This window comes from Dunckerocampus dactyliophorus, chromosome 17, assembly GCF_027744805.1.
Source record: "Dunckerocampus dactyliophorus isolate RoL2022-P2 chromosome 17, RoL_Ddac_1.1, whole genome shotgun sequence".
NCBI lineage: Eukaryota > Metazoa > Chordata > Actinopteri > Syngnathiformes > Syngnathidae > Dunckerocampus > Dunckerocampus dactyliophorus.
In genome coordinates, this window is record NC_072835.1 from 13,162,335 (window position 1) to 13,180,525 (window position 18,191).

The 18,191-nt window shown below is 43.8% G+C and overlaps 1 protein-coding gene across 3 annotated transcripts in view; it reads right to left on the reverse strand.

Moving 5' to 3' along the window:
• gnaz (guanine nucleotide binding protein (G protein), alpha z polypeptide) overlaps positions 1-1,979 on the reverse strand; it is a 34,395-nt gene extending 32,416 nt beyond the window's left edge. For all 3 annotated transcript variants that reach the window (XM_054756333.1, XM_054756335.1, XM_054756334.1), the window contains exon 1: positions 1,719-1,979. The gene's annotated coding sequence lies outside the window, so the exon portion shown is untranslated. The remainder of the gene's footprint in view (positions 1-1,718) is intronic.
• Between the last annotated feature and the right edge of the window lie 16,212 nt (positions 1,980-18,191).

The window sequence follows — 18,191 nt, forward strand, 5'->3', positions numbered from 1 at the left end:
AAAACTATTAATATTTGAATAAATAATTAGCAAAAAATTAAAACATATTTAAGAAAATTAAAAAAAATTCAACACTCTGAACTATTAATTTATTTTTAGTAAATGAAAGTTCCTTATTACCTGAAGTGTAGCATTAATAGTTCCACCTTGTAACTTCGTTCACCATCTCTACTGAACACCGCTTTTATCTTATCCACTCATCTTTTTCCGTTTACGTATTTCACTAGGATGCCCAAGTGTTCACTAACAGGAGTCGACGATGGACAAGGGTTTTCAAGGTCTGGCTCTGGCTGCTCCTTGGCACGATCGCTACCCATGACTCCCGCTATCCAAAGGCTGGGCTGCACTGTATTTGTTTTGCGGAGTAAAATGCCTGTTCCTCTCTCAATATGTACTGTGTGGAAACCCGGTGCGCTTCTGTACCGCACTGAATGTTCCGTAGACAAAAAATTGCATATACCATTGCACCCTTAGACATTACAAGTGTTACACTCAGCAAAAGTGAATCAGATCTTCGTGATTGGAGCCTTTATCACAGTGGATGTGACCTTGGTTGGCCAGACTGTAAAGGCAAATGAATTATAGTCCGATACGGATGGTGTTATTTCCCATGGTTTTTCCTTCCTACTAGTAATTGCCATTACAGCCTGTCTCACACACACATACACACACGCACACGCACACGAACGCACACGCGTAGCCTTCTCCCAGGCATGTCATTTCTGGAAAGCATGCAGCCTCATAGCTCCGTGAATGTTATTTGGTACATATTGAACTCATCAGAAAGGGAGCGTGACGTGCCAAGTGGACGCAATAGATGCTAATGATGAGTTTTTGGAAAACAAACAGATGCAACGTCTGACTTGCTTGATTAAGAACAGGGCCCCCCCCACCCACCCCCAGCATAAAGGAACGCTAGAAAGACATCAATCAATATCCTTTTTGATGAACCCAGAGCACGCCACGTTACATCTAATATTCCTGATCCATTTTGTGAAGCACTGTAGACTTTAGCCACCATTTTTGCCTTGACGTCTGAGGGCCTGTCTGCATGTGTAAGCTAGCATTTGGCAAAACAACATCGTTAGAGAATTTTTTTTTTATTTATATATATATATAATTTTTTTTTCTCTGCAGCATTACAACCTCCGCCCCTCTGCCCCATTTGCCTCCTTTACTGTTAACCTCCCACCCTTTCCCTGCACTCTTTCTGTCTAAATAAAAAAAAACAGTCATATTGATGACAACAAGCAGAAAGGGTGCAAAAATCATCCGGTTTTCCATCTTGTCTTTTGCTGCCATGACCCATAAACCAACTAAACGACGGTCCGTGTCGCTTTAAAGCACCCATTCCTCCAACTGCACAAGCTCATTGTGGTCGCCCCAACACATGATAATGTGTGCTTCTTCTTCTACATCAGATCTCTTAGCTTACAGGCCTGGAGAAACACACACACATCCTCTACTTGTCCTTCATGAGCTAAATGCAGGATTTAAGCACTGTAATGTTGGAAAAGCATCCCATCAGGACTTTGGTGGAGTCAAATAGCAAGGATAGCACAGGGTAGCAGGGTGGTGGAGGAGGGGGGAGGCGGCCAAGCAGGCTGCCTTGGTGGCATCATCATCATTTTTTTGTCTCCCCACCAAAGAGTCCCTTCTTTGTGTCCCAAACCCACCTTAGCTATGCCGTACAGTGTGAAGTAGTTATGCTTACTTACCGTGTTCATAAGCCAGCATCCATTTACAAAGAATACTGCAGATGACCGAGGGATAGAGCAAGCGGCTCTGAGCAAATCCACCCTTTAATCCTTCATCTTCATATCTTCCTCACACACACACACACACACATAAACATACATCTCCCTTTCTTTTCTGTGCCTTTTATAAGACGTCTGTATCCTCTCCCTGTTTGCTCCAAGGCAGTTGAGACACTGCAGCGATGGGGGTGGAGGGCGTGTATATGTGTGTGTGTGTGTGTGTGTGTGTTATGTGTGTGTGTGCGTGTGTTTGTGTGTGTGCAGGGCAAAAATGGAGGGAGGAGCCAGCAGCAGCAGCAGCAGCAGCAGGGATAGAGAGCGGGAGAGAGAGAGAAAAGGGGAAGTGGTCAGGATTAAATCATGAGAGAATGTGAAAGGAGAGCATCCATGATGTGTCTATCATGCTACAGTGATGACTCTCCATTAAGGATGCTGAGCCCCTCCTGGCGGCAATGGAGGTGTGTGCGGTTGTGTAGGATGAAGGCGTGCATCACTTATGATTTCATTAATGATGGAAAAAAAACAAAGAGAGGGAGGGCAGGAGGGAAGGGAGGTGAGTGATGACGACAGCAGAGGGAGGGAGGGGTTGGACGATGGTGTAATGTGCTGTTTCCGTGCCAACTGTCTCTGTGACAGTGTGGGACCACTTTCTTGATTGCCATTGGTTAAAAAGCAGGAAGTAATTGAAGGCTGTTCTACAGGGTGTTAATGGGTGGTTCTTTTCTTTGTCTTGTGGTTTGGTACACTGGTCCGGAGCAAAAAATCTAATAAAAAAGAAACTTTGGTACGCACTTTAGTGCCATTGCTGGTATTTTTGTCATGGGACCAAAGGCTGCGCAATAAAGAACACATGCATAAAGATTTGCCTGGACAGCTTTTGTGACTAACTTATAGATTCCAAACGAAAGTGTCTGCTGGGTTGAACAGGTAGGCTATTTTTATTCTAGCTTTTACCAACTCAGATTTGACAAAAAGCTTGCCGTTGTCACATACACAGAGGGGAGAGCAGAGAAGCGAGAGCTTTCTCGGACATATTTGTCATTTATGCATGCTCTTTTGCACACAAGCGAACCATACTAGCATAGCTAACGTCCCAAAGGTCATTTTAACCTAACCATGAATGCACCCATTTTTTGAGGCCCCCTACTGGACATCCAAGTTTAGTGTAAGTGCAGTCCCACAAAGCCTGGGTGAGTTCAGAGGCACTTGCTAGGACAACACTAAACTTTCAGTGAGCTTGTCACACAGTGAAATGAACAGCGGGGTCACTACATAGCACAGCATTTAACAGATAAGTAAACACAGACAGTGCAACTACTACTACTAAGGTGAAGAATAAACAGCTACATTAACTCTAAACACATAACTTCAGCAACTTTTTACAAAACAAGTACCGCAAAGCATGCTAGGAAGCCGGAAGCACTCCCAGCAATGGGAGTGATGCCGACTCCCATCATGCTTTTTGAGTTCCTGCTGGCCAAATATAGAAAAGCAACATCTTTTGAGCAAGCTGAAGTGCCTCTGGCCATCTCTTGAAGAACTCACATGCATGCATGGGTTGTCTCCGGGTACTCCAGCTTCCTCCCACATCCCAAAAGCATGAATGTTACGTTAATTGGAGACTGTAAATTGCCCATAAGTATCAATAAGGGAGAATAGTTGTTTAGTTGTTTGTCTATATGTGTCATGTGATTAACTGGCAACATGTGTAGGGTTTACCCTGTGTCTTGCCCCAAAAGTCACCTGGGATAGGCTCCACTTCACCTCCAACCCTAAGCAGGACAAGCGGTATAGAAAATGGATAGATGGATGGAGCAACAACTCACACAGATGTTGTAAATTGTCTATTCACGCTCATTCCCTTCTTGTGAACTCATAAACTTGCTGAAGGAGAAGTGGAGCAGAGAGAGAGAAAAAAAATCCCCAAGGATTGGCTATCAGGGAGTGTGTGGTGTAATGAAATTTCCTGGACACCAACCCCAGCATCACGAGCTGTGGGCTAATTAACCGGCAATGCAAGAGCACCTCTGGTGAGGGATGAGCAACGTTGCCTCTCCCTCAGCTGTCAGATGACTCTCTCAAATCCGGTCAGCGCAAGCAAGTGGCGTGTTATCCCCAGTCTTTCTCATCCACATTATACCCCGTTATCTTATATAACTGCTCCAACATGTGCTCTCAACGGACACAACATTAGGTACACCTGCACACACATTCCAGCGAGAGCCAATACAACAGCTGCGTCACAATTTCTGTCACAATACAGTGAGAGGCACCAATTTAACGATATCTTCATTATTGTTGTTGTAATTTGCAATGTTGTACAACTGCCAACTCGTGGATAAATATTAGAAGCAGCTGCCGCTGTGATGCAGTACAGTTCCTCACCACTGCAGACACTCACATAAATAAACAGTAACTTTATATTTGTACATTATATGACTGTTTTGTTGAACAAATTATGAAAAAAAAGTGTAATTTTGTGGACTGGGTTGACATAATATTAAATCACTGTTTATGTTTTGTATCATTTCAGCGAGAAACCACAGTAATGTATTTACCGGTTAAAGAAATACAGGTACCTCTCTTAATACCTCGATTACAACCACATTTTATGTCTGCAAGCACAGTTGTCGTGCGCTGAAAAATCATTATTCAAAGTAAATTGCCTTGTTATATAAAATGATCTTGCAAATTTAGCTAATAACAGCCTCCAGTTATCGCCTGCTTCCAATTAACACCCCCTCCGTGTGGTTTACGTAAATAAATGGCTATACTTGTACTGTAATTAGAGGATTTACGGTAGGGTAATTGGTTAGCGAGGTACTTTGCGGGGTGGTGCACCAGCCAAAGGCACACACGTTCCTTTTCAGTGCAGCGCAGCACATTACTGCCACATACATGACTGGAGTGGAACAGCATCGCTTTCTGTATCACGATTCTTGATGATTGTTCAGCTTTGGTGGAGGTCCACTTAGAGGACCCGATAGATTTGTAGGTTTGTTTATTTAAGGACAGGGACAGTGCATATTGATGAACATGTTCATGTAGATATGTAAGATTATAGCCATTGGCTAATTTCCATCTTCAGTCCCTAAGGGCAGGTTGGTGTTAAGTACATTAACGATAACGTTTGACATAAAAGAAGAAAAATAAATAAAATCCGTCAAACAATAAGCATAGTACCTTGTGCACGTGACAAAACCTTGAAATGCTTGAGTGCTAAAGTGTTGAGGTGTTAAAGTACTTGAGTGCTATAGTAAATAGAGGCATCTAGCTTCTCATTGTTTTTTTCCTGTTCATTTCCAAGTGGTCTGCTTATTATTAGCTGACCATAAAACTTCCTGTGGCTTAATCTTGTTGACTACTTTTCCATCTTAAATCAGATTCCCTTTTTCTTATCCCGGTTCAGCCTCCTCACAGATTTCAAGTTAAGTCCTGCAAGGAGATCTTTCTCAAGCAAACCCATTGAAAGAAAATGATAATGCTCTTTTTCTTGTAAGGTAACTTTAGCCTGTATTGTATTATGCTTGAGAAAGGGCCGGGCACATTTCTTGGTACATCCTCGTACTGGCATGCTCTTTGTCTCTTAATTTCTTTCCCAAGATGTTCTCTGCCAGGCCCTCATGACCCTCCCCTCCTCAACATTTTCACTCTCCATAAGCATCACCGTCCTTTTTTTTTTTTTTTTTTTTTTGTCTCTCCCAGATTGTCTGTGTGCCTCTCCCAGCTTCCTGTCTCCCTAATCCTTAATCCTGCGGAAATCACTCAGGCAGAAAGAGCCAGCTTTGATCAGGCTCTCAGGCTAACAGTGTCTGCACACCCGGATCCCACAGAACCATGGAGCCCAAAAGGTGGGTGGTAAGGGGCCAGGGGGGCACAGGGGTCTTCAAACAGGTCTGCACCTCCCTGACACTGTATGGACAGAATGGAAAGTCCCAATTTAGTGACTCTCCAGGTTTTGTCACCATGATTTAACCACAGTTACCTGTGACTTTTCTCCCAACTTTCATTATACAAGGGACAATACTATAGACATTTTTAAACTTTAGTGCAGATTTACTCTCAACTGAAAATGGCCAAGTACACTTTTTAGCCAATAGAGTCAAGCACAGTGGTGGTAGTATCACGGCCTTTGGCTGGGGCACGGTCCTCCCCATGGAGGAGTGGCTAAAGGATTGCAGTAAACAACCTATGCAGCTCTGGTGAATTCCATGTCCAAGAAGATTAAGGGCAGTGCTAGATAACAGTGGTGCTCACATTAAATATTCACATTTTGGACACAATTTGATCACGTTCACTGTGAGGTGTACTCACTCTGTTGCTACTTTTTTGTGATACTGTAAGCAAATATAAACCAAGCGCAGGTCAAAAATGAGGATGAGGAAATGTCATCAGGTCACAAACACGAAGCAGAGAAGAGAGATCAATTGAGGCGAGGAAGGCATAGCCGTGAATGCGTCTATTTCCAGCACACTCGATTTAATTTGAAATAAACAGTAAGATACAATTAAGTGCATACTGAATTATTAACAAGGCAGTCTGTGAACATTATAGTATGCTGTATGCACATGTCAGCCTCAATACAATGCACACTATTTCTCTAGGAGGGCGGTATTTGATCTCAAACAAAGATCCTCAAGGTCACAAAGCCATAAAAGTGAGCATTTGCACCAAAGGAGTCAACCGTGTCAAGTCCATATTTTAGTCGATTGTCAGAAAACCGCCGTCACACGTAAGATTGAAAAGAAAAAATAATTTAGTGCTCGTGAATGCATGCAGCAAAGCAACCGAATCCATTATCTAATCAACCAAATTCCACGCTCTGCATTGTTTGTGTCATTCCCTGTGTGTCAGCCTGCATGACATTTTGTTTATTTTTCCTTATGTCTTTAGTTTCATTTTTTCCTGCTCTTATTTTGTTATTTCCTGTTTTGTTTCGTGCTTTTTTTGGCCGCTTTTACTTCCCTGCTTTTGCGATCAAGGAGGTCAGCTGTGAGCTTCTTCTGTTGTCGGATCATTATGCTAGTTTCAGGTTAGTTGCATATGGTTGCTTTTCTCATGCCTTCCGAGTTTGTTGTGTGCATGACTGTAACACATGCCTTCGGCTAGTTTCCTTGTTCCGCTCATCTGCTGACAAGAATTACAGACTTGTATCTGCACTTGGGTCCCGTCTCTGCATCTTGGGGTCGTCACCAACAAAACACCATGCCACGCCATGACAGAATGATCCGACCACAAGACGACCTCACCGAGTACATTCTTTGGACCAAGAAGATCTTCAAGGTGGAGGAGGCCGAGACAGCTCGGTACACACCGGAGGAGCGGGAGACGATGGTGTGGGGGCCTGACAGAAAGCTGGTCCCCTTGGACTCTGTGTACCCCTGCGCCACCAATCGCACACCAGCCCCTTCACGACGGCAAGCACACACCTCGCTTCACTCCAACAAGGTCTTCTTGCCGTTCCGAGGTGCAGTTACTCCCTCTCTCCTGACCACGCCATGCCGAGGTGCAGCAGCAACATGCTGTTCCTGAGCGCCGGCCCATGGCTCACGCCACTACGGCTCCTTCTCCACATCAAGCCCAGCTCTCGACGCTCCCACAGCCCACACCACATAATCTCCTGATGCCCCCGGAGCCCGCACCACGTCAGCTCCTGATGTCCCCGGAGTGTGCACCACGTCAGCTTCCGACGCGTCCGGTGCCCGCTCCATGTTGTCTCAAGCCTCAGACCCGTCCGATGCCCTCTGCACGTCGTCTCAAGCCGGTCCCGGCACCAAGCCTCCCTCCACCCTTGCCTGGTTCCGGTGTTGGCGGTGAAGGATGTCTGGAATCCACCTTTGGAAGGTGGGCCTAGTACCATCAGCTGTGCAGCTGATGACACACAGCTTGCTCCTCTTGCTCCTGCTTTGCCGTCACGTCATGCGGACGAGACGCTCTCTGCTTCTCCGTCACGTCATACGGAGGAGACGATCTCTGCTTCTCCGTCACGTCAGGCGAAAGTGCTGCTTTCTGCTTCGCCTTCACGTCGGGCGGACATGCTGCTCCCTGTTTCGACTTTATGCCAGTCGGATGTGCCGCTTCTTTCTTCACCTTCAAGTCAGGACGCACAACTCGCTGCTTTGCCTTCAAGCCAGGACGCACAGTTCGCTCCTTCGCCTTCAAGCCAGGACACACAGCTCGCTCCTTCTGCCCCTGGTTTGCCGTCACACAGGTGGACGAGATGCCCCCTATTTCGCCATCATTTCAGGCGAACGTGCTGCTCTCTGCTTCGCCTTCACGCCGGGCGGACGTGCCACTTCCTCCTTTGCCTTCAAGTCAGGACTCACAACTCGCTCCGTTGCCTTCAAGCTAGGATGCATAGCTCGCTCCTTCTGCCCCTGCTTTGCCATCATGTCATGCGGGCGAGACGCTCTCTGCTTTGCCGTCACGTCAGGCGAAAGTGCTGCTCTCTGCTTCGCCTTCACGCCGGGCGGACATACTGCTCACCTGTTTCGACTTTATGCCAGGCAAATGTGCCGCTTCTTGCTTTGTCTTCAAGTCAGGATGCACAACTCAGTACTTTGCCTTCGAGCCAGGACGCACAGCTCGCTGCTTTGCCTTCAAGCCAGGACACACAGCTCGCTCCTTCGCCTTCAAGCCAGGACGCACAGCTCGCTCATTTGCCTTCAAGCCAGGACGCACAGCTCGCTCCTTCTGCCACTGCTTTGCCGTCACGTCAGGTAGACGAGACACTCCCTGCTTCACTGTCACATCAGGCAAACGTGCTGTTCTCTGCTTCGCCTTCACACCAGGTGGACGTGCTGCTCCCTGCTTTGCCTTCACGCCAGGAGAACATGCCGATTCATTCTTTGCCTTCACGCCAGGCGGACGTGCCATCTCCTGCTCAGTCTTCAGTTACTCAACAGCCGTCTTCAGTTCCTGCTGTCCCAGCTCAGCCCACATGCTAGCCGCCCTCTTCAGTTCCTGTCCTGGCGTTGCCCACACGCCAGCCTGTTTTCAACTGGAGTTCTTGTCTCTCCTCAGTCCATCAGCATCAGATGGCCAGCAGCCATCAGTTCCTCACCTGGCTCCACCCCAGTCGAAGACACTCAAGATTCAAGAGAGTTTTATTGTCATGTGCATGGTAAAACAGCAGTTATACCATGCAATGAAACATGACTCGCGGCTGTCCGGCTCCAATTCCCCTTGGCCGGGGGTCACGGCGACCTGGCCTTCCCTCGGAGGGGTCCTGCCATCTCCAGTGGGCTTACCATCCCGGTCATCTCCCAGAGGAGTGATGCTGGATTCGCCGCACATGCCGTCCCCCGGACGGGTCCCGCCGGTGACCCACCACCTGTCCTCCCGCCACCCACCCTTTGTGACTCTGGACTTTGGGACGTCTGGGATCTGTCCTTAAGGGGGGGTACTGTCATGCCCTGTGTGTCAGCCTGCGTGACAGTTTTCTTATTTTTCCTTCTATGCCTTTTGTTTTGGTTTTTCATGCTTTTATTTTGTTATATTTCCTGTTTTGTTTCATTCTTTTCTCGGCCGCTTTTACTTTTCTACCTTTGCGCACCTGGCCGTCATTTCATTGCCATCTATTTAGTTCAGCTGTGAGCTTCTATTGTCGCATCATTATGCTTGTTTCAGGTTAGCTGCATGTGGTTGTTTTTCTCATGCCTTCCGAGTTTGTTTTGTGCATGACTGTAACACATGCCTTTGGCTAGTTTCCTTGTTCCGCTCATCTGCTGACAAGAAGTAAAGACTTGTTTGTATCTGGACTTGGATCTCATCTCTGCATCTGGGGGTCATCGCCAACAAAACACTCCGCCACGCCGTGACGGTTGGTAGGCTGTCTATCTAATGGCTATTTTACAGAAGATATGGGCAAGCCAACAGAAAGGCAGATAAAACTTCTCCCTTCTTGCCAGCCACATGATCTGGAGCTGCAACAATACTGACAATGTAGTCTGTCTGTTCGTTTAATCAGCTCAAAGTGTAATCAGGTGCTTTAAATCAGCCTGTGAAATGAAGCATTTTGGCCGTAATGAGATGTGCAGTTTGTGATATATCATACTAGGCCCTTTCTACTCAAATAAAGAATGTGATCATATACAGGATCTGTGACCTGAATGCGGTCTTTTTTTTTTGTGTACATTTTGCCCATCATCCCCAATCCTTAAATAAGACATCGGTTTCTCTAAACAATATGCGTTCAAAAGTTTAATTAATACATTTGCATCACAAAAATGCCTCCTTGAAAAAAATCAAACCTCTCAATCTCTTAGCGCTGTTTTGTTTTTGTTGATATCGCTGCACGCCACCGGCAGCTGTCAACTGTTGGGCACGTTTATATCTCCTGTTTCACATGAAATAAGTGATGGCAACATTCCTTTCAGCACAAAACCAAAGGGATTCCTATATGAACAGGAATACACGGGTGTCGAACTTCGTCAGATGGAGTTAGAACGGGCAGAGAGAGAGAGGAGGGACATCTGTAGAGTAGACTATACCAACTATACAGGTCTCTTTTTTCCCATCTTATTTTGACTGCTTTCCAAATTTAGTGTCATCGCTAGTTCTGAGCTGGAACAGCAGATCTCTTCAAAACGTGTTTCTTTCCTCTGTCATGTAGGAATGTGATCCTTCTCGCTGAAGTGTGCACTATGATGCTGTTTCATCCTGGCCACTTTATACACATATGGTATACGGCTAAGGTCCATGGCAGGAAAACGATAGGGCGATTCAGAAACATTCTTGTTTTTTGTTTTTTTATTTAGATGTTTTCTTATTTGACAATATCACTCTAGCGTATTGCACAAAGTCCCTTTAAGATGCTCAGCACATTCTCACCTTGTTGACTGAAATAAACAAATAGCAGTCAATGCCTGCAACTGTATAACTTAATAATATATAATACTATTTTTCCATTATTATACTATTTTTCCATAGGAAGTAGAAATCATTCGTACCAAAGTAAAACTGCGGCCATCATACATTAATGTTCTTAACCGTCACAGAAGTGAATCAGTTAAGATTATATAGTTATATAGTTATATAGTCTCCCTATATAGTTAAGATCATGTATTTATTATTATTATGGTTGTTGTCATTCTTGTAGATAAATTGGAATATTATTACAATTATACTGTATTGCGGTCCCTTTGTTGCTGATATGTAAACACTGACATCTTGTGGTCAGATGTAGACACAGTCTGGCATCTCAATTACAGTAAGTGAAGGTTTAGTTTAGTGTGTGTGGAGCATACTTAACAAAGTTACATTGAAGTACATCACATGTCTACACTTTCACAATTCAACCTGTCAGAAAAGGAGTAGAACAAACGGAGATTATTTCGTTCTACCCCTTCTCAGCAATTACTGATCATTTGTTCACTTCTTGTATTTAACATGAACCAGGTTACTAATTCTCTAACAGTGAAAAAAGGATAACGATGTATAACAGTAAAGTCAAGAAACATTGTGCCGTAATAATAAGATGACTGCATACATGATGTTACGCCTTAACCCATGTAATTGTATTCATTTCCTTAATATTCTATCCTTTGTAACAGACTGCCTGTTGCGCTTTATATCTGTTTAGCATTGACAGATGAAGCCGGTAGAGCTGGAAGTTTATTCTCATGTCTCATCTGCACTTTAAAGAGGTTGATGCTAGGAGCTTGTCTTGTCTCCATGCTAGAACCAGTCTTTCTACCCTCTCACGCCTCAGTGGGCGGGGTTCTCCTGTACCACTGGCAGACCAACAAGTAAGTAGGTAACAAGTAAGGTTACATGTGCTTCAATGTCTTCTCAATACTTACAGTATACATATATGCAGTATACTAGTACATACTGTATGTGTGAAGCTGTTGTTTCTGAGAACAGATTGAACGTAATCTGCAAGAAAAGCAGCTCTCTGTAGACTTCCGTAATCCCTCACACTCTTTGGTCGCTTTGAGGGAATCCCACTGACCTCTTTCTAAACCCTAATGCAATCTCCGTCCCACAGGAGAGACATCTCATTTCTGGCCCCACTAAGCCCTAATAGAGAAGTTTTGTTATTCACTGCACTGTCCATACGACTTAAGTCACATAAACATTTAACCATAGTAGCATAGGGAAACCTATATTGTTCTTGTGTGTTAATAAAGTAGCAATAATTGTCTGTGTGAAGCACCGTATGTCAACAAGAAATGAATGCTTTACTGATTAGCTGCTGCTGGTGTACAAAGCAGCAATTCTGACTAGAGTCGAGTTTTGAGTGCTAAAACTGCATCAATTTCAAATCTCTGATACAAATGTGATGGACTTGTTTCATGTACCTATATGATGCGATGTGGTTGTACAAAGTAAACAATTGGTAAATTTAGTGGACTGTGAAAGGCACTACTCAAATGATGGTAACCAGAGGAGACCGGTCTACCGTGGCCTTCATGCACTTCTTGAGAGTACTTGCTCTGCTCAACCTTCTGTAGTAGTTCTGAAATCGCTCTCTGACGCCCGTCTGCATTTGGGTGCATTTCAGAAAAAGTCGAGTGCCTGTTTTGAAAAAGTCTTTCAATGTTACATTTTCTGTTTGCTAATTTCTCGCCACATATCAAGCACACGGGTGGCTAAGCCAGCGTCATTGGCAGTGAAGGTTCCGATATTTGCTTTTTAGGAACGTATTCATGGTTATGGATAGCTTATGGTGTCTTTTTCGTGTCTCGCTGACTGAACAAACTGGCCTCCATCCTCCTTCCCTTGCTCATCCAATCAGCAGTCAGAACGCAGTGTAGACGCATTCACAGACTACCGTTGAGTCTGATGTTTCAAACTCTTTTAGAAAACACACATTTCTTCCGCTTCGTTGGAGCCGCAACAAGGAGGCTGAAGGCATGCGACTCGGGAGCCGCGGGTTGCCGACCACTGACCTAACCTGACAAGCTCCTGTAAATCGCTGAAGTGTAAAATAAAACTCAAGCAATTCTACTGGAGTTGATTTGATAAGGCCTCCTCGACAATCTTCTCAGCCTTTTCACGTGCAGGCTGGCTTAAAGGGGACCTGCTTTTCCTCTTTTTAACACTTAGTTCAACTGTCGTCAGTGCAACCCAGACTTCCTTATATGGGCATGCCGAGATTCTGATGCTGATGCCTGCCCTCCCCCTGCTCTGTTTACCATGTTAGCAATGGCTCCAGTTTGATTGTGAGAGAAAGCTAATTTTTGTTTAGCTTTCCGAAAGAGGCAAGCACTAGGCAGCAGTGGTTGGCGTTGCCGATTTCACGCCAGCAAAAGAAAGACATGCTCATGCTGAAGTCCTACGCCTTTCCAATGTTAACTTGGTCGTGTTGAAGAGTCAGAAGAGCAAGCTGTAAGTAACAATTTATCAGTGTCTTAACTGTGTTTATTTTTATTTACAAAAACGATTGGTTGTCTGTGTAGCATTATAGAGTGTGCATACAGGGCTGTATGTTAAAAGCGGACATTTTGAAAAAGATAAATCGCCGTTTACGATCAACTTCTGTACTGGCAAAATTGGAAAGTTGTTCCACAACTCAATGCAAAGGCCCGAAAATGAGTATAATAGGTCTCCTTTAAATCCAAAAGAACTTGACAGTTGTTAACCAACGGAACAATTTATAACCATGGGGCAGTTGATGGATGGAAAGGAAATATCTTAAAGGTTCCAAGTTCCAAATCGGACGATCTGAAATCCAATAAAATGGAGGATCCACTTTCAGAGCTAAAGGAACTCAAAAAGCAGTGGGCAGCTGCTAAAGTTCCTTCACAAGGAGAGTTATTCACAAAGATGACAGATAAAGAGTTCCGGGAAGAGTTCGCTAGACTCTATAGGGGACTATTGTACAGTAATGGAAGCAAAAATTACTAAACTGAACTCACTCAAAGTTGAAACGGCTGATGGAAACGAAAACATAGCGCTTAAAAGAGCACTTGGAAGAAGACACAGAAGAAATCAATACAAAGTTGTTGCCCAGGAACAACAGCTGGAAAGATATACGGAAGGCAGTCTTATATATGTCACCCCCTACACTGACACCTGTTGGCTGCTTCAGACGTGCGCCCTATTAGTTTCTCTTTGGTTGTTTTTGGTTTAGTGTTCCTTCTTTTGTTTATGGTTTGGTGTTCTTGTTGGTGTTTTTGAAGACGACAACCATGTGGATACCATTCTGACAACCTCTCAAGAAGTGGTTCAAGAACACACAGTTCTTGAAGTACAGTGTTCCCTCGCTACATCACAGTTCACCTTGCGTGGATTCGCTCTTTCGCTGACTTTTCTGTGCATGTTATTTTAACAATGTAAGAACGCGCATTGTGTTCTGTGTCCTTGTGGTGGATTTGAGTGAGCTATCGGTGCTCTGTTGCATGTGTCTGTTGTATTTACTACTGCTACCAGTAGAGGGTGTTGTATACTCATGTGAGAGTTTAAGACCGTCCAGATGTGTCGGTTGGTCTCAATTAATATAGAGCCACAACAGTCCTGATTGGCTAAGGGAGAACCCGCCCATTGTGTTCTGTGTTCTGATTGGCTGTAGACCATTGTCAATCAATCTCCTTTGTGCAGGACTGCCTGTTTCCTATTGTATGATCGCTAACAGCTAGCGATCATACATACTGAGTGAAGACAGAAGTAGTGCGGCTGTAGTGCGCCTGGAATACTGTAAATGAATCTTCAGTTCATGGAGGATGACGAGGAGGAATATGTTTTAACTAGGATACAAAAACACTACAGCCTAGCCGCGCCAGGACAAGCCACGATGAGAGGAGTGAATACGAGTGAGTCACTTAATTTCTTGTGTCCAGTCTCATAAGTTGATCGCTAATTAAACTTTTAGCAGGAGAGAAATGTAATAAAATGTTAATGCCTGATCCGAGAAAAGTGTATATAAAGTGTATGGTGAGGGGTTTTACAGCCTTAAAACATACATAATTGTACAAAAATATAGTTTGCTGCTTTGCGGATTTCACTTATTGCGGGCTATTTTGGGAACATTTCCCTGCGATAAACGAGGGAACACTGTATCGGATATCTTGGCCTCTCCCAACGGTCAAGAAAGATTTGACAAAACCATTGTGATGACTTCTCAGAAGTAGTTCAAGAACACAAGGTTCTTGAAGTATCTGATAGGTTGACTCTCACAACCTCTCCCAATGGCATAGAGGAACTTGACAAAACCATTCAAGAGATTAAAAAGATCTTAAAGTCGGGATACTTTTTCAAACCTTGGGCGCGATCAGGCCAAAGTGAGAGGAGCGGTTACACCAAAGCTCTGAAAGCTAAGGAAAACTTTGTTCTCCCAAACCACGATGACAAAGCCTGCAGGAAAGGAACTGAGGAATATGTGCAGCTTTCACCATACCTGGCAAGGAAGACCGAATAAAATCACTTTCGCCGACAGCAGTGACAAAACCCACGGAACGGTCTTGTATCTTAAATGGAACACAAACCAAGTGATTCAAGTAGGACTTGCAAAGTCAAGAGCCAATTTAACACCACCAGATCAGAAGGGAGATAAAAACAAACTGTTGAAGAAGCTATTCAAAGATATTTCAGCATTGCTGATATGATCGCAAGAGTACGCGCTGACAACACTGAATGGCAAAATGGATTTGGAGCAAAAGAGTGGCCCAAAACAACTGAGAAACAAATATGCAGTCAACCAAGGTAGGAGGCAATTTCTCCAAAAGAAATGGCCCAAAAGGTCAAACCATCCATGGAAGAATGCTCTAGAAGACACCTTCTGTTCTTCCCAAGGCAAACCAGGTATTGACAAGCATGAAATGTGAATAAAACTCAAGGAAATCTACTGGAGTTGAGTTGATAAAGCGTCTTCTAACAATCTTCTCAGCCTTTTCAAGTGCACGCTGGCTTAAGTCCAAAAGAACTTAACAGTGACAGTGGGACACAAACATTAGCAACGCTAGCATAACTATGTGAGCTACAGTACAGTGCTAATTTAATTTCTTTACTGTATGAGGGTAAAATGACAGACCAACTCAAAAAAACAAAATTGAATTTTACAGGTTTTTGCTGAATGTGTTGGATTTACATTGCCAACAAGGAGCTATAAAAAACATTGAACATCAAAGAAAATGTGACGTTTGGGGCCAGTACGGTGTGGTCCTCGGGTTAGGGCGTTTCGATACGTACGTGCTGCCATAAATTAATTCAAAACTTGAATTTTGGTCCATAAATACTGGACGAGAACTAGTTAGTGTGGTGTGCCGTGGAAGAATACACTATGTGCTCAATATTGGCTGCACTCCTTGCAATCGCTCGATTGTCGTGACCATAATGAAGGACAAAAACAGCATTGTAACGTAGTTGTAAGGATGACGAGGAGGTGGTCGATCACCAATCTGTTTAATACAAAAACAAAGGAGGCTACTGTCCACGCAGGTACTGTCCACGTACTTCGGCTTTTATTTTTTTCATTACAGTTTCAGAAATTTTGGCAAGTATTTCAATTGCACAAACGGTTCAAGATAATTTGGAAAAATTGGGCGGGTCGGCCTAAATTACTGGTAGATGTGTAAGATGTGGTGCTTACTACATCCGCTATGACCTCTTCTAATGAAAGTGTGGGGCCAAAAAAATTCTTCATGTGCAGATCTCCCTTGAATACAGTGAACTCATTTACACATCCTACAAGCTGTCTCGCTTTACAAACCAGTTAAACCATCACAGACAGTGTTGACCTTTGACGACTAAGACGACTTGCTGCATCGGTGCGTCAACATGCTTTGTAATGCAACGGCGTCGGGTATAGAGAGGGATGAACAGATGTTGAGGAAAAGTATATTGGTGATTTCTTCTGTTATTTCAGTTACTACCACTGATGTTGACATGTTTGCTCCGTAACTTTACTGGCTTTCCGGTCTGACCTTTCTCGTTGCGGGGGCGTCTCTGGGCCTGCTTGTGTGTGGCCCCCGGTGCTCGTCTGCCATTGTGGGGTGTGGTCTCTCGCCGGTCTCTTCATTTATATACATGAAGACATGCACATATGCACAGATACCTGTGCATATACACACACGCAGTACATAGGTACTTCCCCATATTACTCACTGAGTTAACCAGGGTGTTATTATGTTGTTGGTTTTATTACAGTGACGGTGATGTCGGCAATACAATATGATTATAGTTATTACAATTGTGTGCATTACAGTTATTGTCATTATGTTCACTATCATGGTTAATCATGTCATTACTGCTATTACTACTAATACGTATGACTGTTTCAATTCAGTATTATTACTGTGGTTGTTGATATGATTTTGTCGTCTCCATCATGGTCTTCATGGCCGTCACAGACATTTCCTGACGTAGTCCTGTTGTTTTGTTATTGTCGTTGCAATTGTTGTTGTTGCTGTTGTTCTTGTCTCTCTCTGCATTGTGCCGCTCTTGTCCCCGCACTGCCCCCTCTGTTTTCTTTTCTCATCTTCTCTATCCCCTCCTGCTCCGGTCCGACCGCTCCAAATTTGCATAACAACAAAATATCAGATAAAGTCAAATAAATTCTGTATAACAGGGAAAGAGCATCTTACCCTTTTCCCTGGTAGAGCAAATCTGTTGAGTACGTATGGGTATTTAGATAAACAATACTATCTGCCCTAATGGCTGGACAGGACAAAAAATATATATATGTTTTTTCTGTTTGTGTCCCATGTTTTATTCTATATAAAAATGAAAAGCAAACTCACTCACTCATTGAACAATCTTGAAAAAAAATGTGTAAATAAATCAAATAAAAGGGAAAAAACAGCCCTGTTACTAATATTATTTAAGTGACATGGGCCAGCACTCCTAACTCTGAAGGCCATGGGCAGATTGCATTGACAGGGCAACACATGAAGCTGAAATCTCATTGGACAAAAACATCTAATACATACGCGTACTGAAAGCAGTGCAGCCAAGAGACACGCTACAAGATGAAGATAATAGACTGTTGGGAATAAATACAATTTCATAGAACAAATACTACAACTTAAGCTGTAAATGTAGGTCAGTGCTTCTGATAGTGTTGAGGCCAGCAGAGATTTTTTGGTGCGTAAACTAGGTTCTTACCTCAGCTTTAAGATGTTTTAGCATCTTAACACCCTGAATGGCCCAAAATGTGTCTATGTATTTTGTTCATTTAACCTTGTTCAGTTCAGTGCAGTGGGTTCTAGGTATAGAAAATAGATGGATGTGGAGGGATTGTTTGTCTATATGTCCAGGGTGCACCCCGCCTCTCACACAAAGTCAGCTGGGATAGGCTCCAGCACCCCGCCCTCCTCATGAGGATTAAGAGGCATAGAAAATGATAAATGAATGGATATGGAGGGCTTGAGAAGCATATTTCTGTATTGTGTTGATGCAAATAGCCTAGTGACAAAGTGAAAGCACATTCCTATACATATCTACATATATATTGTTTACATGTCTTTCTAACATTTTATCACTTGCGAAATG